Source organism: Hylobates moloch, unplaced genomic scaffold, assembly GCF_009828535.3.
Source record: "Hylobates moloch isolate HMO894 unplaced genomic scaffold, HMol_V3 SCAFFOLD_7, whole genome shotgun sequence".
NCBI lineage: Eukaryota > Metazoa > Chordata > Mammalia > Primates > Hylobatidae > Hylobates > Hylobates moloch.
In genome coordinates this window covers 79,789,560-79,814,938 of record NW_026652282.1, presented here as the reverse complement: position 1 = coordinate 79,814,938, position 25,379 = coordinate 79,789,560, and the positions used below count along the sequence as shown (strand labels likewise).

The 25,379-nt window shown below is 36.8% G+C and overlaps 1 protein-coding gene across 1 annotated transcript in view; it reads right to left on the bottom strand.

The window, feature by feature from the left end:
- The window catches only part of DIAPH2 (diaphanous related formin 2), an 880,788-nt gene that overhangs the window by 721,071 nt on the left and 134,338 nt on the right, over positions 1–25,379 (bottom strand). The window lies entirely within an intron of this gene.

Sequence of the window (25,379 nt, the reverse complement as noted above, 5' to 3'; positions counted from 1 at the left end):
CATTTACTAGGTGAGAGAGTTGGGTAATCAGATCACTTTACTTAGTTTCATTTAATCATCTCTAAAAGGGGATACTCCAACTGCAGTGTTATTGACAATACTAAATGAAATAATATTTGTAAAGCACCTAGTAAGTATTTTATACATGGCATTTTCCTCCTCCTATGGAAATGCTAAGTTAGGATTCCTAAAGGAATTCCAACGGATATTAAAAAATGCAAACATATAAATCCACAGATATTTACTGCACATCTACTATAAACTATTCTGATGCTGGAGTTGCAAATATAAAGGAAACATACCTAGCATGATGTCTAGCACCTAGATGTTCAATAAATGCCAGCTATGTTTATTTCCAGCTCAAGGAGTTTACCATCAAACAAGCAAGAGACATGAAGTTACCACACAAAGTGAAAAACAAGAAACCTGTAAATGAAAACGTGTTAGGAGAACAAAAAGAAAAGAGTAACTCTAATTACTCTTTATGGAGGGACATTACAACCAACAGAAATGACACTGGACCTTTAGTGCAGCTTGGGGAAGGAGGGCATTCTGTAAAGGAAGAACATCATGAACAGAGGCAGGAAAGTGTCAGTACTCTGAGCCCAAGCCTGCATGTATACATCCAGATGGCCTGAAATAACTGAAGAATCACGAAAGTGAAAATGGTCGGTTCCTGCCTTAACTGGTGACATTACCCTGTGAAATTCCTTCTCCTGGCTCATCCTGGCTCAAAAGCTCCCCCACTGAGCACCTTGTGACCCCCGCCCCTGCCCACAAGAGAACAACCCCCTTTGACTGTAATTTTCCACTACTTACCCAAATCCTATAAAACTGCCCCACCCCTAACTCCCTTTGCTGACTCTCTTTTCGGATTCAGCCCGCCTGCACCTAGGTGATTAAAAAGCTTTATTGCTCACACAAAGCCTGTTTGGTGGTCTCTTCACAGGGACACGCATGACAGAAAGTTTACAGTGCATTGGGAAATTATGAATAACAATCAGGCTAGAGTGCTGGGTGTTCTGGTTAGTGGGGAATGGGTATCAGAACAAAAGGAAATGACAGGTAGTGCTAGTAGAAAGGTAGGTTTTGGAACCAAGCTTCTAAGAACCCTGGAGATCTTGCCATGCTGGACGACTGCTAGACAAAAAGGAACACATGATTAGATTTATTTTTAGAATGACAACTCTGGATGCACTTTCAAGGCATAAGGAGTGCAATCTGAGAGGATCTTATAAAAGTCGCGGCCTAAAAATATGGAAGTGGGAAGCGAATGGAGAGGAGAAGGCAATTATTTCAAAAGATATTTCATTACTTAAGAGGTTGAAATGTGAACAAATTGAACACAGTGAGCCAGCTTCCTTTGATTTCTGAGTTTTCTCTATTTTCCCAATTCTAAATTTCTCAATTCCCAAGAAACACTCACATGATGGGCTTGGCATTACTTTATTTAATAAGAGGATAACATAAGCATGAAAGTGAAGAGGACTCTATAAACGTTTAGAATATATGTTGAAAAGGAACAAAAACCACCTTACTAACCAATAGAGGGGACGGAGGATGTTTTTCAATCCAGAGAATTCATGGGCAGTTCGTATTCAAAATGCAAGGCAATTGGTTCTGATTAGTTGAGTCTTCAACAGTGTGACTTAAATGGTAGAGATTTAAAGAAGATAATGGCAATGAACATTTAATAAGAGAAATAGCATCAACAGAACTATCATTCATGATATGTGATAATCTTCCATTAGATATCCAAAACTAGAAGAGAAGGGAAACTGATTAACATCCCAAAATGGGCCGGGCGCGGTGGCTCATGCCTGTAATCCCAGCACTTTGGGAGGCCGAGGCGGACGGATCACGAGGTCAGGAGATAGAGACCATCCTGGCTAACACAGCGAAACCCCATCTCTACTAAAAATACAAAAAAAAAAAAATTAGCCGGGCGTGGTGGTGAGCGTCTGTAGTCCCAGCTACTCGGGAGGCTGAGGCAGGAGAATGGCGTGAACCCAGGAGGCCGAGGTCACGCCAATGCACTCCAGCCTGGGCAACAGAGCCAGACTCCGTCTCAAAAAAAAAAAAAAAAAAATCCCAAAATGAACAAACAACACAGGAAAAGGCTACTTCAAGAGAGAAAGAAATGTAAGAGGGCCAAGCTTATTGCAGAACATGGACCCCGGAATGAAGGTGGGCCTCATTTCCTCTTGGAGAATATAAAGAGGTCGAATAAGATCAGTGATTCTCAGTGGAGAATGTAAGCTCCCCTACCCCAGGTTATGGGCTGATCAGGATCATATTTGATGCATTTCCTCTCCAAAACTACAGAAGACAGCTCCTCTCATCTGGATTTTCCAATAATCCCTTACTAGGGAGGTATGCACCACTAGATAAGCCAATAGCACTATTCACAGTGTGCCGTATCATCAGGGATACAGGGATGGGAAATAAATCGAGACTCTAGATCTGCAGTGTCCAATATGGAAGTCATTAGTCACATGTGGCAACCGATCACTTGAAATGTGGCTAGTTGGAATTAAAATGTGCTATAAATGTAAAATACACATCATATTTTAGAGAGTTAATAAAAATATATCTCATTAATTTTATATTGATCATACATTAAAATGATAATGTACTAAATATATTGGATTACGTAAATTATTAAAATGAATTTCACCTGTTTCTTTTTACATTTTAAATGTGGCGTCTAGAAAATTTTAAATTACATATGTGGTTCACGTTATATTTCTTCTAGACAGCTCTACTCTAGATGAAATTTTTACATTCCTTCTGGTGTAATAATTCTATGCTATCAAGACTTTACTGTTAAAAGTAAAGTGTAACTAGTTCTTGCATCTTTGTAGGAAATAATACAAAAATTGAAATTCCAAACATAAAAGACTGTCATTAAATACCACCAAATACAAAATAACATTATAAGCATCAACATTAATTTTAAGAACATGAAATTTAAGTTTATTACTTAAAAGCATTCACATCTGACAGTAAGAGGAAAAAGTTCATGCCCGAGGTAAAATGTTCTTTAGCTTTAATTAAACTCTTAAATTAATGTTGAATATAATTTAACAAAAATTAGGTATTTAATTGTTTTAGGGATTTAATTGTTTTAGAAGTCACTTATTAGCACTGGAAAAAATTGTCTGTAAATTAAAAATGACAACGTGCCATTTTTCTAAGAAGTAATTAAGCCATCGTTAGCAATTTAACATAATCAGAGAGATTCTCTATAATATTTTATTTCCAGAATACTGACAGGACATTTTAGTTACAGGAGGCAAGACCATTAAGCTTTATTATACATTATGACTGAAAAATGCATGCTTTAGAAACAGAATACTGGCAAAGACAAACATTTAAGCGCAATGGAGGGAATGGTGTAGGCATTTAGGGGAGTGACACTTTTAAAATTTTCTGACCATGAATAAAAGCTTCAGTTTTGGAGTCAGACAGACTTGGTTTAAATCTAGCCCATCTGACTCCAAATCTCACATTCTTAAGCACTTACATGTATTTACTTACATTGCTTGGCCCCGCTAACATTTTTTTCTCATAAATCCCTTCCTTACAAGTTATCCTGTAAAATCTGACACTATATATGATATAGATGTATTGTGGAATATAGGGTTTTTCCTCTCTAATTAACAAATGAGAATTATATGCAGCAATGAAGATTCAAATATACATCTAAAATTTTGATGATAAACATTAGAATCCAAATTTTCTGGCAGGAGAATCACCTACTCTGATAGCATATTTAAATAATGACTTAGGGAAATTCATTATAATTCTGCATAGACCTAGCTCCTATACTAGAAACATGCCTCTAGGCTCATTTGTACAAGAATTTCTTATTCAGCATCTCAGCTGCACAGGTTTCCACACAGAAATGAGCAGGTAAAAATGGTTAGAGTTTCATAATGAGTCAACATTAACATAATTACTTTCCATTTCATCTATTACGGTACACTGTTTGACTCTCTCATTTCTTTTCATTTCAATCATTCCTTTAGAACACCCACAAGGCCCTGTTAAAGAAATGAGACTTTAGAGGCTGCATTATAGAAACTGAGGTGAACTAAACAGTTTTGTAATTTTCCCTTAGAAGTAAAATAATCAAACGTTCCACACTAACAAATGGTGTAATTTTGTACTAATACAGTATTTCTTTACATTTCTTAAAACAATGTATACAATTAGATAATGACATGAAAGTGATTTACTTTGGCATCATGAAAATGTTACTATAAAATAACTATTCTGTTTTGTTTTATAACAAACAGAAGTTAATCTTCCTAATGTGTATTGACTATCACAGTTATCTCAGGGGCCACATGCTTACTATAGTTCTGCTGCCACTGCTGAAAACATTGCTGAACATCCTTGTTTTGATTCTGAAGAAATTACCTTCAGGGACAGTTTACCACCCAAATAATAAAACACGTCTCATTGTTTTATATTTTAAGGCCAGAATTTGATCAATTTAGTCACTCATCTTATTCATCAAATTTAAGGGAGAAAATTTTGGCTATTTTCCAAAGATTATTTCCATTCTTAGAAGATAAAGATTTATGACCATCAAGGATATTCAATAGAAACACCACCTGAGTTCAAATGTAAGCCCAAGAGCTTACTACCAAGCAACTTACTGGGCAGCATTCTTAAATTCTGAGTCACAATCTCCCAATTTGAAAAACGGAGATTAAAATAGCTGCTTTCAGACACATACTGAAGAGATCTGGTAAATAAGATGACATCTATAAGAGTAGTGGCATGGTGCCTAATAAATAGGGGATCAACAGATGAATACACTGTATTTACACGATGGGAAATAAGTTCCAAAAGCCACACATGAACAAGCTAAATACAGTAAAATAGTTCTCATGTACCCACAATAGTTCAAAAGGGCTGCCATTTCAATTAAGAATTATCACATTATTATACAATATATCCGTTCCTGAAAGTGGCATAAACGTTTTTATAACCAAAATCCAAGTCCCCCTTTTATTTACAATGATACAATCAAAACTTTTAAGTATCTACCAATTCTAGGCACAGAGGGAGGAATAAAGAAAACATAGTTCCTGCCCCGGTGGAGCTGAATTGCTCGAAGAGTTGCTTTCTTTGATCAAACAAAAGGTTTCACTATCTCATCTTGTAGTTATTTTCTTGACTATGCTCTCTACTACTACTAGTACTACACACACACACACACACACACACACACACAGAGAGAGAGAGAGAGAGGGAGGGAGGGAAGGAGGCAGACAGAGAAAGAGAGAGAGAAAGCCGCTTATCAGTGAGTTTATATCTTATTAGATGTAAACTCATTCATCCATGAAGCTCTTTATAAGGTTCCTTTGGGAACTGGTCATTACCTAATATGACTTATATTTCAGATTTTTATCCATATTTCACAAAATAAACACCCTTACCTAATAATTAAATGATTTTTAAAAACTAATATCTAAAACACCAGTGCATATCTTTCCAGTGACACCACTTTACTTTGAAGCATGCAAGGAAAGGGATATTTTACACATGAATTTTACCTCACCACTATTTTGGCTAGAATGTCTCTATTCCTTGTATTAAATATATACCTGTACTGCTTTAAAATGAATTTAGTCAAGTCCCTAAGATTGGAAACTGAGAAAAATAGAGCCATCATGCAAAATACTATTTTGCAGCTTTTCTTTTTTCTATTCTGTAATGAGTATAATGAATCGGGCTAGGTCAGCCTGATTACTTAGCCTATCAGAGGAAAGAAAAATAGTTAGTCATTAATTATATTCATTAAATTATGCAAAATCCAAGACTGTTTTGCTAATAAAATAGAGTATAACTAGCTATATAATTATATGGAAATCAATATGCCTTTGAGTACAGTCATTTATCAAGAGAAAATTCATTCCATAACCAAACAGCATTTTATGAGTACCTTAAACTCTAGATAACAAATGTTCTCTAAATCATTAGATTATATAATCCCATAAGGCAAAGACTTGGCCACAAATTCTTGCCTAGCCTTCAAGGCCCTTACCACCTCTGTGGTTAAGAAACTTAGGAGAAATGGTGGGAGGGTGATGAGGGATAAATGACTAAAAATCACCACTAAAGAACTTACACATGTAACAAAACACCACCTGTTCTCCAAAAACCTATGTAAATTATGAAAAAAAAAATTCCATGCTTGGCTAGGCACAGTGACAGAGGCCAGAGGCAGGCAGATCACTTGAGCCCAAGAGTTTGAGAACAGCCTGGGCAACATGGGGAAACCCTGTCTCTACTAAAAATACAAAAAATTAGCCAGCTGTGGTGGCGTGCACCTATAGTTTCAGCTACTCGGGTGGCTGAGATGGGAGAATCACCTGAGTCCGGGAAGTTGAGGCTGCAGTGAGCCATGATCACATCACTGCACTCCAGCCTGGGCAACTGGAGTGAGACTCTCCCTCAAAAAACAGAAAAGAAAAAAATTAAAACTAGGCTGGTGGTCAAGTGTGATACTTGGACATCACCCTCCCATGTACAACACAGAGAACTCATTTTTTGTAGTCAAACAGATAACTGCATTTGTACATAAATAGCATTGTGATAAAAGCAAATCTCTACTCAATTTTTAAAATCCTTTAAACATAAAATTTAAAATTTAAAAACCTTATAAGAATATATTTCCAAGGCAATAAATGTTTACAATGTATAAAATATAGAAAGCTCCTCCTTCCGCTTTGGCATTAGGCCTGACAGGGTAGGGAAAGGTGAAATCTGATTACAAAATGCCCCTGACTCCTCTTCTGGAAAGGTCTTTAAAATCCCAAACAAGGAATTTACATCCAACCCAAGAATATTTAGGTGTTTTTAATGCCCTCCTGGGGTCAGCCCAGGTGGCCGTGGAAGAGGGGAGAGATCTCTTTCTCCTCTATTTGGAAGGAGGTTCTGTGAGAAGTAAATTAGTTCATGAACTAAAGGCACTTCAAAACAGTGTTCAGCAGGTAATAAGTGTTCAATTAATGTGAAGCACCATTGTTATTGTTGTTGTTTTTGTTGTTATTCCCTTATTTCCTGAGGACATGCCCTGTGTTTGGATTGGGCCAGTTTCCTCACTGCCACTTTTTAAAATTCCATTTTTGTTGGTCTTCTCCCAGGAAGATCCTTTAAAGTCCAATTTGACTATCCAATTAACCTCTCTCAGCAGGTCAAACAGTAAAATTTTAACTGAAATAAAGATATGTTACACTTTCTTTCTGTATTCTCCACACTTAATTGTAGTGTTGAGTAAATAACAAAAACTCAATAAATAACTGTTGATCAACTAGTAGGCTTGTTTTTGTTTCTTTCCAGCATGCTTTACGACAGAGTATGCAATGAAAGTTGACCACTGATGGCTCAACATTTTAAATTTTAGTTTCCATTAAGAATCATTTTTTTGCAAATATGATCAAAAGGTAAAGGCAATGTTAATAACTCCTTTCTTACAAAATACTCCTGAGCACATTTGCCAACATGTATTTATTTACATTGTTTGGCCCCGCTAACATTTTTTTCTCATAAATCTCTTCCTTACAAATTATCCTGTAAAATCTGACACTATATATGATATAGATGTACCAAATATGTCCTTTTCTCCTAATGTATCATACTATTAAAATTTAAACAAGGGCTTCCATCTGTATTAAATATGTAAAGAATCTGCAAGTTTGTGTATTAGTTCCTATTTTTCATCATATTGTGTTAGTATCTAATTACCATATCTGGAATTTTCTTTTTTTTTTTTTTTTTGAGACGGAGTCTCGCTCTGTCACCCAGGCTGGAGTGCAGTGGCGCGATCTCGGCTCACTGCAAGCTCCGCCTCCCGGGTTCACGCCATTCTCCTGCCTCAGCCTCTCCGAGTAGCTGGGACTACAGGCGCCCGCCACCACGCCCGGCTAATTTTTTGTATTTTTGGTAGAGACGGGGTTTCACCGTGGTCTCGATCTCCTGACCTCGTGATCCGCCCGCCTCGGCCTCCCAAAGTGCTGGGATTACAAGCGTGAGCCACCGCGCCCGGCCTATCTGGAATTTTCTTAAACTCACTGATTATGCATGAGTAACTATTGAAGTGAAAAGCTTATAATTACTAGAAATTTCAGGAAAGGGAGAATATGACACCTATTTCCAAATACTTCAAAATGTACCTCAAATTGTTTGGCAGGAATACTGCCTCACTAGCTGCTGCAGATTACCACTCGAGAGTCCAGTCTGGGTATCCCTATTAGAAATGCTTAGGACCAGAACTGCTTCAGATGTCAGATTTCTTCGGATTTTGGAATATTTGTTTTATACCTACCAGTTGAACGTCACTAACCCAAAATTCCCAAATCAGAAATATTCTAATGAGTATTTCATTTTAGGTTTGGAGTATTGCCGATTTCAGATGTTTGGATTAGGCATAGTCAACCTTTATATGGTGAGTAGCACAGTCTAAATGCAGCTTATTTCAATAAATAATACTTATGTAGAAACATTTCTTGACATACTAGGTGTCTAGGAATGTTGAACAAATCCTGTTGTCTTAAATATGATCATGCAAGAATGTGAGATACAAAATAATAGTGTTCTCATGGTGTATGTATAAATGTTAATAAACCCCTGGCCGGGCGTGGTGGTGGCTCACACCTGTAATCCCAGCACTTTGGGAGAGTGAGGCGGGCAGATCACTTGAGATTAAGAGTTTGAGACTAGTGGACAACATGGTGAAGTCCTGTCTCTACTGAAAATACAAAAATTAGCCAGACATGGTGGTGTACACCTGTAGTCCCAGCTACTCGGGAGGCTGAGGCAAGAGAATCACTTGAACCCGGGAGGCAGAGGTTGCCGTGAGCCGGGATTGAGCCACTGCACTCCAGCCTGGGTGACAGAGCGAGACTCAGTCCCAAAAAATAAAATAAAATAAAATAAACCCCTGTGAAAAGTCATGAGACTGAGTAAGTAAAAAGGCCTGTGAATCTATCTGATTTTTCTTTTTTCTAATTTTTTTTTGAATCTATCTGATTTTTCTAGACTTGTCTTTATATAATGACATAATGATTTTTTTAAATACCTGAATTTAATCCTTTAAAAATTTTGACCAGACTTAAAATAGGACTGTTTGCATTCCTATGTAAAATATAAGCATTATGCAACTCATTTTAACAGAAGGCTGAGGAAAGGAATAAAAATACATATTTAAAATACACTAAATCATAATTTCCTACCTTAACTATAGTTTTAAATACACACTAATTAAAAATAAATATTTAATATCAATATTTAAAATATATTACAAAGAGCAATTAGGGTTAATAGAAAATTTTGCTTCAAATTCTCTCATAGCATTTTCTGTATACAAATCTCTTATAATACTTTGGAGATGATTCAATAAATGTCTAATTCCAAAATCCTTTCAATTTACCATTCTACATACTTTAGAGCTAAATCTGTGCCTCCATACAGAACTTCCATATTTGTGCCTCCCCCGTAAAAAGTAGGCATTTCCAAGGAATTTTAAAAAAAGTAAAAAACAAGGGAGCTAATTAGGTATACATATACCTAATTATGTTGTATGTATGTATGTGTGTGCTGGTGTCACACACACACTGGTGTTACTACAAATAACAAAAATCTAAAACAGAAGTGATTTTTATCTAAAATCAATACTTCTTCCATTGTTCGCAAATCATACACAAATATTCATATATATCTAAAAATAATTTGGCAAGCAGAGTTGGATAAAACATTATCTTATCATTTTCCCTTAAACTAATTTTATATCTTACTTTTAAACTACTTTGAAAACTAAGAATTTCCAAGTTGGGAAAAGCCTGGAATCATTGCCAACAGCAACTTTTATGAAATCATGGGAAAATGGAGTCTTTCAGGGAACTTTCCCAGTCTTCTGCAATAGTTCAGAATCTTCAAATTTATCACTGATATCTATTCAGAAATATATTATCCTTAACATGTTGTTTCTATCCAAATACAAAATGATATAAAAATATTTTTGTGGTCTGCCCCTACTGTCTGGCACTTAACTACCCAGGAAACTTTGTTACTAGAAAGCTTGTAAATTTCTACCATACAATCCTCTCTAGTAGATAGTTTATAAAGAACTTTAGTATTGCCACTGGTCTTTTAGGAGCCCCTCTCTGTACTTCTCTACCCAGAAAATAACCTATTTCTGCCCCTTTTCTCTCATTGTGAATCAGTTTCCTTCTCTCAATATCCCATGTTTACTGAGTTGTAATAATCACACCTGTAATCCCAGCACTTTAGGAGAGCGAGGCGGGCAGATCACTTTGTCAAAGTATATGTGAGAGGCAGTTGGGAGACAATTTTTTTTTAGTTATGGAAGTAATATATGTCCACATTGAAAAATAAATCAAACAGTACAAAAGGTATAATGTAAAAAGTAAATATCCCATTTCCCAGAGCAGACCACTATTAGTTTTGCAGATTGTTCCATACATTTTATAATATAAATCCAAGTACACACACATCTTTGAAAAATAGGCTCTCTTTATACCTACTCTTTTGTACCTTTTTTCTCAATTATTACATTCTCATTAATAATTGCTGTTCATCAACATTTCTGGTTCTCCTCCTTAGAAGGTCACAGTAGGATCGTACTTTCCTACTCCTTGAAGTTAGGTGTGGCTATGTGACTTATTTTGGCCAATGCAATGTGGTAAGCAGAGGGTAGTGCTTCTAGATGGAAGCATCTAAGATGCCACTCTGCATATTCTACTTCCTTTCGCCATATGGTGGAGCCCAGGACACTAGTGAGGACAACATGAGACAGAGACCCTCACTGACACATAAGAGATATGTAACATGAGCAAGAAATGAGTCTCTGTTGTTTAAAGACCCAGATTTTGAGGTAACCTTCACAGTCTATTCTCACTCATACTACATTTTGAAGAAAATTCATATCAGCACATACAGATCTACCTCATTCACTGAGATGGTTTCATAATATTCTTTTAAATGAATAAATGATAATTTAATTCAATTGATCTACAAGTATTTTATGAGTGTCTACCATGTCCTCAATAGTGCTATGTTTTAAATGTTAAGTTCATTCTATTATCACAAATCTGTGAGGTAGGTTCTACTCTTAATCACGGTTGCACAGATTTTTCTTAAAAAGTGAAAGCACTAGAGATTAAGTTAGAATTGTCCCCAAGTGCCAACAGACTGTAAATGGCAGAGCCAAAATTTGAACCCAGCTATGGCTACAGAGCCAATGCTTTTAATTACCAAGTTATTCTGCCTTTCCATACTCTAGAGAAACAGATAATATGTAAACATAGAAGACAATATTAAATAGTAATAGCTAATATGATGACAATAAAACAGAGTAATATGATGGGAAATAGGAGCTACTTTGTGGTGGGAAGTTAGGAAAGGCTTCCTTGAGGAAATGATACTTAAACTGAGACCTGAATGACAAGAAAAAAAAAAAGTCACGTAAAAAACCTAGGGAAAAGGCATTCCAAGAGGAAAGAATAGCTAGTGCAAACGCCTTAAGGTGGAAAAGATTATGTCCCATAAAGAGATGGAAAGCTACTGTGGTTGGAGCACACTAAGCCAGGGGAAGAGTAACAGCAGATTTTACCAATCTTTCACTGAGGGGCAATATTTCATCTGATATTCTTTTACATGTACCTTCACATATTTGTATAGGATTACGTGTAGGATACGTGCCAAGAACTGGAACTGCTGGGCCCAATTTTGGTAGATATCACGAAATGCCCCCCCCCCCAAAAAGATGACAAAAGAAAAAAACTGGGTCAATAGAAGGAAGAGCTTGCTTTCCATATTCTCTCTTATACCGTTATCGAACATTTTAAAACTTTGTTAATTTGTTACTTTTTTTCAAATGTTATGTCATTGCTGATTTCATCTCCAATTATTTAATTCTGTTTGAAGTTAAATCCTTTTTCATGTATTTTATTGCTTATTTGTATTTCTGTAGTTGAGAACTACTTTTTCAGGGGCTCTGCCACTTTTTTAATTGGGGTTTTCATTTGTTCATTTTTTATTTTCTTTTTCTGAGACAGAGTCTCGCTCTGTCGCCCAGGCTAGAGTGCAGTGGCGTGATCTCAGCTCACTGCAAGCTCTGCCTCCTGGGTTCACGCCATTCTCCTGCCTCAGTCTCCCAAGTAGCTGGGACTACAGGCACCCGCCACCACGCCCGGCTAATTTTTTGTATTTTTAGTAGAGACGGGGTTTCACCGTGTTAGCCAGGATGGTCTCGATCTCCTGACCTCGTGATCCACCCGCCTTGGCCTTCCAAAGTCCTGGGATTACAGGCGTGAGCCACCACTCCAGGCCCGATCATATTTATTTTGTAAAAAATCTTTGTATATTAAGATCATGAGCCCTTTGCCATATGTGTTGCAAATATATTTTTTAGCCTGTAATGTAATATTTAACTTTATGATCCTTTTATCAAATTAAATTTTGGATTGAATAACTGATCTTTATTGAATTCAAATGCCTCATCTATCATACAGTAAATTCCTGCATATATTACGGTCTACTACTTGACTCTGTTATGAACAAGAATAAACTATTTTAATCCTGTAACTGTAACCTTTTTTTTTTTTATATTTGGTATAACTAGTTCCCCTTCAGTGCACTTCTGTTCCAGTTTTTTCCTGGCTATTCCCAGATGTTTACTTCCAGATAAAAATATTTTTTTTTTTTTTTTTTTTTTTTTTTTTTTTTGAGAGGTTTCGTGCACACCAGGCGAGTGCTCGGTCCACAGCAACTCCGTAATTTTTTGTATTTTTAGTAGAGACGGGGTTTCACCATGGTCTCGATCTCCTGACCTCGTGATCCGCCCGCCTCGGCCTCCCAAAGTGCTGGGATTACAAGCGTGAGCCACCGCGCCCAGCCTCAATTTCTTAAAAAAAAAAAAAAAAGAAATTCTGTTGAAATTATATTGGCATTTCATTGACTCTCTCTTATTACTATACTAAATAGGACTTTTTATTCCATTATCAATCATTTAGGCTTGACGACGTAGCTCCCGCCTATAATCCCAGCAATTTGAGAGGCCAAGGCAGGCGGATGGCCTGAGGTCAGGAGTTCGAGACTAGCCTGGCCAACATGGTGAAGCCATGTCTTTACCAAAAATACAAAAAATTAGCCGGGCATCTTGGCAGGCGCCTGTAATCCCACTTACTCAGGAGGCTGAGACAGGAGATTCACTTGAACCCGGGAGGTGAAGGTTACAGTGGGCCAAGATAGTGCCATTGTAATCTAGCCTGGGCAACAGAGCGAGACTCCATCTCAAAAAAAAAAAAAAAAAAAAAAAAAAAAACCCCACACACACACAATCATTTAGCTTGTTATATATATATATACATATATATATGTAAATGCCATTGATTTTTACATATTTTATCAGATAGTGACATAATGTGAAAAAATTACATATTTCTTTCTAAATCTTTTTATTTCCTTCTCTCTCCTATTTAATTGCATTGGCAGATACACACTCCCCTTTCCTCTCTAAAAAAAGGGGAAAAGGCCGGGCGCGGTGGTTCACGCTTGTAATCCCAGCACTTTGGGAGGCCGAGGCGGGCGGATCACGAGGTCAGGAGATCGAGACCACGCTGAAACCCTGTCTCTACTAAAAATACAAAAAATTAGCCGGGCGTGGTGGCGGGCGCCTGTAGTCTCAGCTACCAGAGAGGCTGAGGCAGAAGAATGGCGTGAACCCGGGAGGCGGAGCTTGCAGTGAGCCGAGATTGCGCCACTGCACTCTAGCCTGGGCGACAGAGCGAGACTCCGTCTCAAAAAAAAAAAAAAAAGGCGGGGGGAAAAGGCTAAAAAATACTAGTGATTGTGAACATCCTAGTCTTGTTCCTCACATGGGAATTCTTCAAGTGTTTTAGCACTAAACAGAGCAGTGCCATTTGGTTTGCAATATATAGTTTTATCAGACTAATATAATAGGGAGTGGGAGCTACTTTATGTGGGAAGTTAGGAAAGGTTTCTCTGACAAAGTGATACGTAAGCTGAGACCTGAATAACAAGAAAGAGCCAGTTAAGGAAATAAGTACTTGTCCTATTGTATTAACTCTTATAATCGGAAACCATGCTAAATTTTATCAAGGACTTTTTGACAATCCATATTGAGATAATATGGGTTTTTTTTCTTCTGTCTGTGGCATTTTAAAAGTATAAGTGGAATAATTTCATTTATCTATCCATTTATATTCCAAAAAAAAATCTAAACATCATTTAGACACAATTTTCCCTGGCAACAATGTGCTGCCTTTCCATCAAATGATGTATATTTGTATAAATTTATATGGCTTGCTTACTTATTCACAGAAACCACGTCAATTTGCCTGGTATTGAAAGGGGAGTAGAAAATTCTACAATGTAAAAATGAAATAAAAATTTTATAACATCCAAGTAACTTCTAAACTTTTCTAAACTCTTTTGTGAGACATCATGGATGATGATAAATGCTCTGAAATCACCTAAGATTTGGAAACAGTGAGTTCAGTAAAGGTAATGAATTTTTCTACCATAGGACATTTCAGATAATTTAATATGTTAATATGCACTGTGATTCTTCAAAGGGAGGGGGCAGGTGTAGAGCATGCAAAATTTCCCAAAGTTATTTGGCCAAGACATCTTCCACATGCATATGTGACAAATAACATCACACTAGGCACTGGCACTGAAACACAGAAATTGTTGTCCAGCCAGTCTGTTTGCTCTCATTGCTGCTGATAACCAAGACTTCGGCCAAATCAAGAAGCCTCTCTCCAGTAGGAGAGAATGAGCTGATCCACTAAGAGAAGAGGAGATGAGAAAATGACAAAATTCTAGTAATACAGGCCCATTCTCATCCCTGTCCAAGGCTTCACTCCTGTCCTTACTGGGTCCATATACACTGACCTCTGTGAGAAGAGCAGCAGCTCTCAAAATGTGGTCAAAGGATTCCAGGGTATTCCTGGGACCCTGTCAGAGGTGTATGTAAATTCAAAACTATTGTTGTAACAAGACTAAAAGTTACTTGAGGCCGGGCGCCGTGGCTCACGCCTGTAATCCCAGCACTTTAGGAGGCTGAGGTGGGTGGGTCACCTGAGGTCAGGAGTTTGATACCAGCCTGGTCAACATGGTGAAACCTCGTGTCTATTAAAAACACAAAAAATTAGCCGGGTGAGGTAGTGGGCACCTGTAGTCCCAGCTGCAAGCCGAGATGGCGCCACTGCACGCCAGCCTGGGCAGCAGAGTGAAACTCTGTACAAAACAAAAAAAAGTTATTTGTCTGTTTCACTCCTGTGTTCTCACAAGTGTACATTGGTGTTTTCCAGAGGCTGCATGACCTGGAATGGCATCATCACTCTGACGGCAAATGGACTGTCCTTATGTTTTAAAATTTTCTTAGATTTAAATCAAATTAGAAAATAACAACAGATATGAGCCACACAAAAAAGTTCTTCAGGGTCCTCAAAAATTTTAAGTGTAAATGGCTCCTAAGACCAAAAAGTTTGAAAGGCATTATAACTTATTGGTCTAGGTAAGGTTCGTCACTGTAACACAATTGGTTTTGCTATCCCTTGAAAAGTAGTCTTCCAGATCTTTTGGGGTGCTAATGCTATTTTTAATCCAACATGCTCTCTTCGCCTGGACTATGGTTCAATAGATAATATAATAGACATAATAATTTTTTCTTTGCAATAAACTCCTTAACTCTGCCAATTTGCTACTCAGAGAATCATTTTCCAGCCCTTGGTTTTCTTTTTCTCTTTAAATCTTTAGCTAGTATCTTCCCCGTGTTTTACAGTAAGACATCCAGATCATTTCAAAGTGTTAGATAGATAACAGATAATATCAGAAGTATGCTTTAAACCTATGATCTAATCTAGGCTCAACTATTGATATGGAGTAACTGTTACCAAGTTTTCTAAGAATGTTTGGTTTTAATAGATCATTTCCTGCTTTATACCAATATTTAATCAAGAAAATGTGTTCAAGAATGTGTTTCAAAAAATATTTTAAACTAAATACAATACATAGTTGTCACTTCATTAAAAATAATTGTATTTCAAATGTTTAATAATTTCAACCAAATAATTTAAACATTAAGTAATCTATAACCAGTAATATAGCTCTAGAACTAGATATATAACCTTGGGTAAGACACTGCCCTTTCCCTCTTTAAAAAAAGAGTGTTGAGCCAGGTGCAATGGCATAAGCCTATAGTCCTAGCTACTTGGGAGGCTGAGATGGGAGGACCACTTGGGCCCAGAGGTTTAAGTCCAGCTTAGGCAACATAGCAAGATACCATCTCTAAAAAATAAAAATAAAATAAATTTTAAAAAATTTTAAAAGAGGGTTTTGGACTAAATGATCGATTCCAGCTCTAGCCTTCTCTGACTTTACAAATCAGGTGTGGTGTGTTCCTCACCATTTAGAAAGATCAGCCTAGAGCTCCTCCCCAAGGCAAAGTGTACACATACTCAACTTACATGGTGGTATACAGTTTGACTCTCACAGATAATGTAAAGGGGTGGTAATTCACATATTGGTAACTGATAGTAAAGTGCATCTTTCTGTGTTGTCCTAATTGTAATTATTATTTGCTTTATATCATTAAGGGTTTTTTAATGGCTTTAACCATTAAAACCACTTTTTAAAAAAAAAAAAAAAAAAAAAAAAAAAGACAGAGCCTTGTTCTGTCGCCCAGGCTAGAATGCAGTGGCATGATCTCAGATCACTACAACCTCTGCCTCCTGGGTTCAAGTGATTCTGCTGCCTCAGCCTCCCAAGTAGCTGGGATTACATGTACGCACCACCACGCCTGGCTAATTTTTGTATTTTTAGTAGAAATGGGGTTTCACCATTTTGGCCAGGCTGGTCTCAAATTCCTGTCCTCAAGTGATCCACCCATCTCAGCCTCCCAAACTGCTAGGATTACAGGTGTGAGCCACCACACCCAGCTAAAATCACCATATTTTAAACTCATTTTGTGTTAGGGGGACTTGGATTACAAAAATGCAATGAAAGTATGAGCCAAATAGTGATATAAGAAAAAGGAATTCATGAAGAAATACTCTTTCTAGGAGTGTTTTATTTGAACACTGGACAAAATTAAAAGAATTATATTTTTTAAAAGTGGTACAGAGGAGACTAAGCTTTATAAAAGTAATTCCGAAGGCATTCTGGAGGATGAGTTCAGAGATAGGATGTAGAGAAGATGAAGGTGAACATTCAGGAAACTACTCAGGAACTGACAGATAATGAGGAGTGGTTGACCCTGGAGAAGAGAGTGAAGGAATGAGGGACAGGTAACCCAGATTTGTTTAACTGAGTGAATGATGATGTTAACAGTAACAAGGAGTACAGAGATAAGGCAGATGAGGAGTGACTAGAGTAGGTAATAATGAAAACATACAAAGTCCATATTAGATATAATAAGTATAAAATGCCAGTGGAACACTCAAGTATAACTTAAAATAATCATTATTAAGGGATAGAGAATACAGAATGTTCTCATGTAACAAGGAAAAAAAGATTATTACAACTATCTAGATTTTTGATAAACTGACTTACACAGCAAGAAATAGCTCGTTTCCAGTTTTGTGATTTAGCATAATTTCCTACCCATATAAACAGGGCCAATAAAAAAACCTACTTAAAAATCTCCATGAAGATATACATAGTATCAACTTATAATTAATCATATTCTTTAGCAAAATAGTAAAAAAAAAAAAAATACACGTAGTAATCAATTTACATCAATATTTGAAGTTTTTCAAATTGAAATTTTTATCTGATTAAGAAAGTATTAGAAAAACATTAATACGGCCAGGCATGGTGGCTCATGCCTGTAATCACAGCACTTTGGGAGGCCGAGGCAGGTGGATCACTTGAGGTCAGCAGTTCAAGATCAGCCTGGCCAACATAGCGAAACCCCGTATCTACTAAAAAAAAAAAAAAATGAAAATGAAAATACAAAAATTAGCCAGGCATGGTGGCACGCGCCTGTGATCCCAGCTACTCCGGAGGCTGAGGCAGGAGAATCGCTTGAACCTGGGAGTCGGAGGTTGCAAAGAGCTGAGATCGCACCAATACACTCCAGCCTCAGGGACAGAGTGAGACTCTGTCTCGAAAAAGAAAAAAAAAAGAAAGAAAGAAAAACATTAATACTGGTGAAGGAGGGAAAAGCTTATTTTAGTTACATATAAACAACCACTTACCAAGGGATTAAATGTCTCACCTTAAGAGATAGAGCTAAGCAGAGCAATTGTCTTTGTTAGTATGCATTTGCTAATTTGCAGGATAGGTTTGTGATAGGTGATGTATGTCACTTTAAACCCTTACATAAATAATTAGGGGATAAAATCATATGGTTCATAGACCTGATTGTTTACATATGCAAATCAACTGACATTTTCTTAAATAGCTCATAAGATTGGTCTTTTGAGAAAATCAAAAACACTTTGAGGGAAAGCATCCCAATGAACATCTGTAGGTAAATTGAACTAGCATATTTGTCCCCTACAACTATACATGATGTTGTCATCTCTTTCGGAATATATTATCTAAAGCTGACATTGTAAAGCATTTGTTTTTTTTTTTTTAAGAGCTTAGTGTCATGAGCTTGGACAGTGGGACTCCTACTTGTAATACGAAGAGCAGATGGGAAGATGTAACCAACTACCAGACTTGTTTTTGTTTTACTCTTCACATCTGTACCAAAGCATTTCATTTCCAGTAAGGTGATAATTTAAGGACATACAATTTCCCCCACGTGTGCTCTTCAACTCTGAATGTCTGGTGCTCAGTTAAATTTCATCTGTTTGCAATTTTTTCCCTTACAAGGCAATATTTTTAGCTTCCCAGCCTATTAAAAGAACACAAAACCTGGCTACAAATCTATTTCTAAATGTTAACTCCCATTAAATTAATTATCACTATAGAATCCACAAATAAAAGACCCCTACAGATGTGGTGAAAATAAATTACTAATATGATGTCCTGTCTCGTTTAAGACCAGATGTGACTAGAACGATCAGAGTGTGGAGGGAAAGGTGAAGATATTTATATATCTATTTTCTTTCTTTATACATCTTCCTTTATATATATATATTTCTTTATATATATATACCTTTATATTTCTTTATATATATTTCTTTATATATGTTTTCCTTTAATCAAATCAAGAGCATATAACATACTTGTCCTTTTGAATATCTAAAAGAAATGCTAAGTAAAAGAATTGCTGTGGCTTACTTTGCCCCTTCCGCCAAGAAAAAACAGAAAATATATTTCCATCTTTTATAAACATAATGGAATACAAATAGTTCCTGTTGCTAAATTCAAAGTTGGTAAACAAGGCAAAAATAGGGCTTATTAATTCTATCATTAATTGCTACACTGACAACACTGAGAGAATAAAGATAATATAATTGAACCCTTTCTCCTTTATCATTTTTTCCTTTTGCCTCATTTCACAACTAATACAAGTTCATTGTTAAAAATTTGGAAAACAGAGTTAATGCAAGAGAAGAAAATTTAAAAATCACCGTAATTTCTCACATAGAGAGACGTACTGTTAATATATTTTATCACTTGGTCTAATCATTTTTCCCATGTGCAATATATTCTTAAAGAAAATTGGGGTCATACTATTGGCTGTACATATATTTTACATTCTGCTTTATCATTTACTATATCATGAACATCTCCCATATAATTATATAGATTTAAATTATCATACAATTATTTTAAAATTCCTTTATTATTGGGCATTTATGCTCTAATTTTTCACAACTAGAAATAATTCTGAAGTGAACACTACAGATATATTTTTTATACATCTGCTTCATTAGGACAATTTTCTAGAAATGGAATTGCTAGGCATTAACATAAATATCTTCATTGCTTGTGTTTCATTCTGCTAAATTACCCTCCAGAAAGGTTGTACTATTCTACAAACCAACCATCACGAAATGAGAGTGCATGCTTCTCTGCACCCTCACATATCAGATCATTATTTTAGATCCTTTTTGTCTATTAAACTGCAGTATTCTTTTATTTTATTTTTTATTTATTTATTTATTTTTTTTTTTTTTTTTAGACGGAGTCTTGCTCTGTCCCCCAGGCTGGAGTGCAGTGGCGTGATCTCGGCTCACTGCAAGCTCTGCCTCCCGGGTTCACGCCATTCTCCTGCCTCAGCCTCCCGAGTAGCTGGGACTACAGGCGCCCGCCAACACACCCAGCTAATTTTTTGTATTTTTAGTAGAGACGGGGTTTCACCGTGTTAGCCAGGATGGTCTCGATCTCCTGACCTCGTGATCCACCCGCCTCGACCTCCCAAAGTGCTGGAATTACAAGCTTGAGCCACCGTGCCCGGCCAACTGCAGTATTCTTTTAATAGTCATTTCTTCTATTGCTAATTAGGCTAAATATATGCACAGCCATGCACATTCATACAAGCCCACTCATACATACCGTATACACCATGCACATCATATATGTAACTTATACTTTATGAATACTATGTTCAATACCTTTGCTCATATTTCTATTAGGATATATATGTTTCATGTTGCTATATAAGAATACTCATAAAGTTATTAATCCATTATCAAAATTGTCTAAAATTGTTATAAAATCGGCATTTGCCCTTTAATAGTATATACTATGTTCTTGATTTATAAAAGTTCTTCATTTGTGTATAGTCAAAAATATATTTTTTTATCTTCTACTTTTGTTTTTATTTTCACAAAGCTGCTCTTATTTCAAGTAAATATTACCTATATTCAGGCCTAGTTTGTGTATGGTTTTATATTTATAACTCATTGTTCTGAAGCGTATTCTGGTAAATGGTATGATACAGGGAGTCCATTTATCTTTTCCCCCCAAATACTTTGTCTACTGTTCTAGTAACACTTTACTGATTTGAAATGTCTCTAATTTTTAAAATTCACCTATCTCTCCGATGAAAAATTTTACAACGTATGCTTAAAGGCATCCAAACCTTTGAATTAATGCAATCACTTTCATTCAAACAATTCCAGGGCACAATATATTCAAGTTTCTTTTAATTTCATGCACAATCCAACAGCAAGCCAGTGGGTACTAGGAAGGGAGAGAAGAAAGGTATACAGCATTCAGGGAATTAAATCCACTATTCCTGTGTTTTACTGTATTACGCCATAATAATTATTTTCATATTTTTGAGAGAAATTGATAATACAGAGAAGTAGAGTTTAATGTAAATTTGATGGTTTCTTGTGGCCAGGTCTATAAGATTCTCATCTTTCATAGGACTTAACTGTACTTTATATTCTATATGTAATCTAAGAAAAAATAGTGCAGAAACTTTCAAAAAGTCAAGACAAAAAAAAAAATCCACAACCTGGCAGGTATGTCTTCAATGTTTTAAAAGCAGCCACAACAATGTATTCAACAGGAAAATCTAAAGCAGACATACGGAATTTTGCCTGTTGTGAGCCTTGTATGTGGGAGCTTTATGCTACTATGTCTTGTGTATAAAAATGGATTATAGAGCTGTAGAAAAAGAGTTCAATGCATCTTTAAAGTGTTTCCAAAGTGAAAATAACTTTTAAAAGAGCTAAAAGTCAGATCCAGTACCAGTATAAGTAACAGAAAACTATCAGTTACATTCACTCTCCTACTTTCAAAGGCCATAAAAGTTATACAATAGAACCAAATAAATACTGCAGTCTTAAAATTATGGGAAGGTGACTGATACGAGATTTAAGACTGAAAAGCTGCATTTCAACCATAAAGTAACTTAAATGAACAAAAAAATTCATTATCAAAATTATAAATATTAGTATATTCTTTAGAGATTTCACTTTATTTCCAACTTTTTAAATAACTTCAAAAATGTTAAATGGTTGATTCAATCAATCACCAGTGAGACATAGGTGTGATCATCACTGATTGCATATCCATCTAGCAAATTAGAAAGCTCTGGACTCCTGCTTCCCAACCGCTTGGCTGAAGCTCTTTCACAGCCCCTTCCTTCTGTGTGCACATGTGCAAGGAAGTCAGAGACTGAAATCCAAAGTACAGCAAAAAGTCAATGGGTTCTGCTGCTTCACCAGGAGAAAAAAAGAGTGACGGAGAATATAAAACAAATAATGAAATGAAACGAAATGAAAGAATGGAACATTAGACTGCCTGTGTTTAAGTGAAGCCTAAACTATTGTGATTGACTTTTGGCTTATGAGCAGCTGGAAAGTACTCAGGGCTGGCTACTCAGAAAGCATTTTACTTTAAAGACAAATAGTAGTTTTAGCTCAGTTAACATAAGTAAACAGCTCTACTTGATCTGGCCTCCCCCTCACTCTGTGATCGATTCTCCTATCACTTGGCCCTCATACTACTTCCTACCCAAACTGGCTTTCTTACTGTTTTGCCACCAGACCAAGTTCTTTCCAATATTAAAGGCTTTTAGTTTAACTGTTCCCTCAGCCTAGAAAGGTCTTCCTCCTGATCTTCATGTGGCTGGTTTCTTCATATCATTCAGGTTTCAGGTTACAAATCACTGTATCAGGAAAGCCTTTTCTAAGTATCACTATAAAGGGGTTAGTCCATCACAATCACATCTTTCCGTTTTAATTCTTTCTATAGCACTTTCTCTCCATAGCACGTACTGTCTTGCTTCCTTAGTCAATTACTTGCTCTCATGGTTTCTACTCTTTACTGCAAGCTCCAAGGCTGGGAGTTTTGTTGTTTTGTTCATTGATCTATCTTCAGCATTCAGAACACTGTCATATACTAAGTGTTCAATAAGTTAGCTCTCAAAATATTTTAGGATCAACAAACTGTATTTCTTTTTTTCTTTTTTCTTTTTGAGACAGAGTCTCACTCTGTCACCCAGGCTGGAGTACAATGGCACAGTCTTGGCTCACTATAGCCTCTGCCTCCCAAGCTCAAGCAATCCCCCCAACTTGGCCCCCCAAGTAGCTGGGACTACAGGCGTGCACCACCATGCCCGAATAATTTCTGTATTTTCAGTAGAGATGGGATTTCGCCACATTGGCCAGGCTGGTCTCGAACTCCTGGCCTCAAGTGATCCACCTGCCTCGGCCTCCCAAACTGCTGAGATTACAGGTGTGAGCCACTGCACTCAGCCTAGGATCAACAAACTGTATTTCTTATCAGCCTTTTCTCACTCATATTCTTTAATTCTTGAATACAATGGAAGTTGGACAAGAGTTCTTCCTCCTGCCTCCCAGTTGGATTTGGCTTATTTATCTCTCTTACTGCCACAGCAAATAAGGCCATGGAAATGAAATAACTTTTGGTGTACATGGAGAGGAGATGCCAATAAGAGACAATCTTTTAATGATCTCAAAAATTAAGAGTTTAATGAATTGGGATTTGAGCTTAATCTCAGTAAAATGTCAGTTCCTTGAGGGAGGGAATTTTTTTGTCTTCTTGTCTTGTTGCTACATCTCCAGCACCCAGAAAAGTGCTCAGTGCATAGCAGGCATTCAACAAATATTTATTGAATGAATAAATGAAAGAGTAAATGAATGAATATACAATAAGTTCCAAATACTGAATTAGAAACAGCTGCTTAGTCTCGTCTACTTTTAAAGCCTTACGGAGAAACACAGACCACAAATAGATTTTCTATTCCTACTTCTCAGGAATTCTGTATCATGTACTATTGATTATAAGATACCTGAGTAAGAAAAGCTTACAGACAATACAGAAAACTTAACCAATGATACTAGAAACGCTTGTAATGGAAAAATGGCTCAACTATCAAATGCTCTGCAAAAACGGACAGCCAAGAATGTTGACCACTTATGATGAATTGTGAAAAAAGACTGTAAATCACTAATGTTCAGTTATACCTGATTTGCTCTTATGGAATTTGAAGTATTATGCGAAACTATGAAAACAAATATCAGTAGAAAACAGGAATAGAAAAAATATAAATCAGAATAGAATGAGATTAAAAAGAATGTTAGGACAAAGATTTAACTGTTTTCTGGTGCCCACATAAAAGGAAATAAAAATATAATCAGTTACTTTTCAAAGAAGCAAAGGATTTTCTAGCTTTTAGAACCAAATAAAAGGGCTCATACGAGTTTTCATACAAAAAACACAATAACAGTGCACACTGTCCTCTACAGCAAGGGTCCCCAACCCGTGGGCAACAGACCACTACTATGGCTTGTTAGGAACCATACCTCACAGCAGGAGGTCAGCAGTGGGCCAATGAGCATTACTCCCTGAGCTCCACCTCCTGTCAGACCAGCATTAGATTCTCATAGGAGCATGAATCGTATTGCGAACTGCACATGCAAAGTATCTAGGTTGTGCACTCCTTATGAGAACCTAATGCCTGATGATCTGAGGTGGAACAATTACATCCTGTAACCATCCCCACATCCCCGCACCCCACCCGTCCCGTGGTAAAATTGTCTTCCATAAAATCGGCCACTGGTGCCAAAAAGTTTGGGGACCATTGCTATACAACATTGTTATACTGAAAGTAGCAACAGATTTTTTTTAAGATTAGTTTTGTGACATTATTCAGTTAATGTAAAATCACAAAAACAAATAGCAAATCAGTAAATTCTTTGGGGGTAGGGATGTTAAGTGACAAAACAGATCCCAATATGTGTCTTTCTTATGGATATGTCCAATAACAATAGTCGCTAGCCACTTGCAGCTACTGAGCACTTCAAATGTGGCTAAGGTGACTGATGATCTGAATAATTTTATTCAATTTTTATTAAATTTAAGTAGCCATATGTGACCTGGGGCTACTTTATACTTAAATATACCATTCAGCACTAACTTAACTGTAGGCAGTAGAAAAGCAGTGCCTTGCCTCAGAAGACAAGTGGATACTTAGTGGATACTATTCCCCTAACCCCAAAAGAGGTTCCTGGGTAACCCCAAAAGAGGTTGCTGGGTAATGGTTTTGCCATTAATGGCAAAAACCACAATTACTTTTGCATCAACCCATAGATTTCAGAAATGCTGGGTTTAAAGAAAGTTAAACTGACCAGGCACAGCGGCTCACGCCTGTAATCCCAGCACTTTGGGAGGCCGAGGTGGGCGGATCACAAGGTCAGGAGATCGTGACCATCCTGGCCAACACAGTGAAACCCTATCTCTACTAAAAACACTAAAAAATTAGCCGGGCGTGGTGGCAGGCACCTGCAGTCCCAGCTACTCGGGAGGCTGAGGCGGAAGAATGGCGTGAACCCGGGAGGCGGAGCTTGCAGTGAGCGGAGATCGTGCCACTGCACTCCAAGCCTGGGCGACAGAGCGAGACCCCGTCTCAAAAAAAAAAAAAAAAAAAAAAA